Source organism: Cynoglossus semilaevis, chromosome 7 (genome assembly GCF_000523025.1).
Source record: "Cynoglossus semilaevis isolate Cse_v1.0 chromosome 7, Cse_v1.0, whole genome shotgun sequence".
Lineage (NCBI taxonomy): Eukaryota > Metazoa > Chordata > Actinopteri > Pleuronectiformes > Cynoglossidae > Cynoglossus > Cynoglossus semilaevis.
Window position 1 is genome coordinate 11342770 of NC_024313.1, and position 4006 is coordinate 11346775.

At 45.1% G+C, this 4006-nt stretch overlaps 1 protein-coding gene across 7 annotated transcripts in view; it reads right to left on the bottom strand.

Moving 5' to 3' along the window:
• gphnb (gephyrin b) overlaps positions 1–4006 on the bottom strand; it is a 78177-nt gene that overhangs the window by 17784 nt on the left and 56387 nt on the right. The gene's annotated exons all lie outside the window — the stretch shown is intronic.

A 4006-nucleotide genomic window follows, 5' to 3' on the forward strand; every position in this document is an offset into this window, starting at 1 on the left:
GTTGTTTGGCTAGTCATGTTGCATTGCACTTGTAATGATATTTTAAGCAAATAAATAAATAAAGGCCAAAACCTTGTCCTCACTGACTCGCTTCTTTAGGTCAGGGTTTTTTTTTTCTTGATTACAGTAAAAACAACGAGTTGATTCAACTGAAACTCTGGACACACCGGCCTCACTCATAGCTGCACCAGAAATTCTGACCAACCCACAGTCACTCAACAAAATACACAAAGTCCTTCTGTAATGGCGCGTGCAAACACACACACACACACACACACACACACAGACACTGAAAAGGCTTGGTTTTTTTTCAGTCAAAACTGTCCACATTCTCTCAGATCTGCTGCAGCAGAAACGTTACTTACCATCTTCTGCCTGGACTGGAAACAGACTGAGCTCCTCGGTACATACACACAAGTACACACACACACACACACACACACGAGTCGGTGAGTGAGAGTAAAAACACAGAGAGAAAGAAGGAAAGCCGCAGAGAGGGAGAGAGCGGTAAGAATGGACGGCTGCAGGGAGAAGGAATGAGGAGCAGAGAGAGAACGCAGCGGCCACGGGGAGGTGGAGAAGAAGGAGAAACAGGAGGAGGAGGAGGAGGAGGAGGAGGAGGGTTTACAGCAGCACATAAGGTCCGCTAAATCACACACGCGTGACTGACGTGTGTGTGTGTGTGTGTGCTCTCTTTGCTCCTCACTCTGCTGATGTTCCTGTCATTTCTCTGCTGGTTGGAGATGATGGAGTGAGGATGAGGGCTGTGATGGAGTAACCCCCGGTGATGGACAGATGGAACTGATGGACTGAAAACAGTTCCTGGGACAGTCAGTGCAGCTGCAGCTGCAGCTAACAAACCTGTCCTCTCTCCACTCTCTGTCTTCTCATCCTCCCACCTCCCACTCCTTTCCACTTCCTTGTCCTCTCTAACTCATTAGCCGTCCATTCCTTGTCTCCTCGCTCCCTCCTACCACCGGCTCCATCTCTCCATCTCATTTTTTTTTCACCTTCTCTCCCTCCCTCGCCCGCTCACTCACTCACTTCGTCATAAATCCTCCACACCTCCAGCAGACCAGGAGACCAAGAGTCACTTTTATGACTTTTACTGTGCTGGAGGAGGACAATAACACACATCTAGGAGTACTCACACACCAACACTCAATAAGTTCAGGCTCAAAAAAAAAAACCCAGCATGAATAATTTCTATAGAGCACAAAGACATATAACAAGTGCTATCTATCGCTTCCACAGGGGAATAAACCTTTAAGGAACGATGACACAAGCTGTAAAGAACTCCTGAGCATCACACTGCACCACCCGTCCGCTACGCTGACCAGGAAAGGCTTACTGTGATGAAAGCATACAATCAGAACAGCACACGGATAAATCCAGAACAGCAGAGCAGAGCACGTTAGCACAGCCAAGAAAAAGACAACAGTTCAGCAGTGATTTTAGTTGTGACGTCCGAGTCCGATTCAAGAACTTTTGGAGGATTTATTTCTGCTGCAAATGTAGGCAACTCATGAGCTATTCTGAAGTCAGTGTCGTTTTCTTTATGAAGATTCCTTTAGATTTCTACAGCTAACGTTTAGCTCTTCTTGGGTTAGCCATTTTTTTAAAATTTGTTTTTAATTTATTTTTTACCTTCTGCTTCACCCAACGTCTGGACTGGAGTTCCTGAATCATGAAGCAGTATGTGGAAGTCTGGTTTATATACCGTTTACTTTCACATAATTATAAGAAAATGTGAATAAAACAGTGACAGAACGAAGAATAAAAATATATCAAAAAAATGAAAGTGTGAACGTAAGGAGGGAAAAGGGATAGAACTAGCTAAAAATGTAGCACGTACGCTAGCATTAGAACTGGCTAATATGGAATTAAAAAATATAATGAAAAATGAAAAGTGTTTTGAGGCCACAGTAGGACGAGAAACACCAAAACACCATTTGTCTGATTTCTTTGTTTGTCACATATTTAAATTCTAGCAGCATCAACGCATTCCTTCAGCATTTTATTATTTCGCATTTTTTTTATCTCGAATTCTGCATTATGTATTTAATAATATGTGCAAACGTACGTGTGTGTGCACACAAACACACACTGGTCCGTGTCCGTGTGACCACAGAGGCAATAAGTCCACAGTGAAGGTCAGCACCGTGGCACCAGCTGAATTACACTGTGACTCAGTTCCCACAATTCAGCAGAGGAGGAGGAGAGTGGATTTCCATAAGCCTTGGCCTTGGCTCTGCAGCCATACATCAGGCTATTAATCAAAAGAGAGGGGGAGACAGAGGGAGAGAGGAGGAGAGAGGGAGAGTGAACGCTATAGGATCGGTGAAAAAAAAAAAAAAGAAGCGTCATGGCGGTGCACAGCCAGCACCTTGGAGAGCTGGAGGTACGGAGTAGAGTGAAAGCCGCGAGAACTTTAATCAAAATAAATGCCCATATCAGTCAAGTTGATGGGATGTTTGGAACAGTATACAATACACAGGTGTAAATAATGTTCTCACATCCACAGGCATCAAGGTGAAATCCTGACAGGAAGTGAAGACGGCGGGAAGGGGAAGTAGAGCCACTCCAGTGGAAACGGGATTTTGTGGCCTTTTTGTTGAGGAAATACTTTATTTTATTTCTTTTTCTTCAGACTATTTTTAGACATTTTTCTGGACAAAACCATAAATCAATATTGCTATCGCCAGGCTAGTCTTAGCCGACTTGGAGGAATCAGCATCAACAGCATCAGCATCAATAGCATCAGCAGCATCGGCAGCATCAGCAGCAGCATCAATAGCATCATCAGCATCAATAGCATCAATAGCATCAGCATCATCATCACCAGCAGCAGCATCAGCAGCATCAGCAGCAGCATCAACAGCATCAGCATCAATAGCATCGGCAGCATCGGCAGCATCAGCAGCAGCATCAATAGCATCATCAGCATCAATAGCATCAGCGTCATCAGCAGCATCAGCAGCAGCATCAGCAGCAGCATCAGCAGCAGCATCAGCATCATCAGCTCTGGTGGTGAACACATCAGTTCGGCTCCTACTGAACTCCACAGCGTCTCCTCGTGCAGCACTGCTGCTGCTGCCAACAGAAGCCTCAGCAAACAGGCTAACAGGCTAACAGGCTAACAGGCTAACAGGCTAACAGAGGCAGCACAGTGTGGCACATGTACTGCATGAGTGGAGACAGCCACTCTGCCTCTGGCTCCAGGGACGTTGTGTACATACTGTCAGCAGCCACTCGCGACATGGGAATTTCTACGAACATATGGCGGCTTGTCTTTGGAAGAGGAGAGAAAAAAAAAACAACAAAAAAAAAAAAAAAAAAAAAAAAACCGCCTGTGTGACAATGAAAACAAGCTCAGAGCTCTGTACCTAGACAGGCCATTAGGTGTTATCTGCAGCCGACAAAGACAGCTGTGTCCAGACAAGCATGACACACTCAAACTCTGACTAATGTGATTGGCTCAGGATGTTTGAACAGGGTCACTGACGGAGGAAGGCGTGCGTGTGTGCGTGTGTGTGTGCAGACAGATGTTAATGTGTGTTTACATGTTCAGGGAGCAGATGAGAAAGAAAATGACGGAGGAGAAGACGCTTCACTGCAGAAGACCGCAGATGTCCCAAACCGGGGGATCGGGGGCTGAACGCAGCACGTCAAATGATCTGATGAGGTCTCATCTCAAGTCAATGCTAGCTTCAACGTAAATGATGTGCTAATTAACATCGACCAAACAGACCATATATTTGGAGGAGTGGTGCCAGTGATGCCTTCGCCAACCTAGATAAAAGTCGGATTGCAGCAATGTTGCATTCACTGTTGTGAAATGAGCTGCACTTTGGCTAATTTAAAGCTAAAGGGCTAACTCTAAAAGACTTTAAGCGAATATAGAGGCTGATAAATGTCTCATGGGAGTCAAACGCTCTGAACGTAGCACCCATCAGTCCCGTAATACACATACTAGAACTCAACTTCAAGACCAAGACATTAAAAC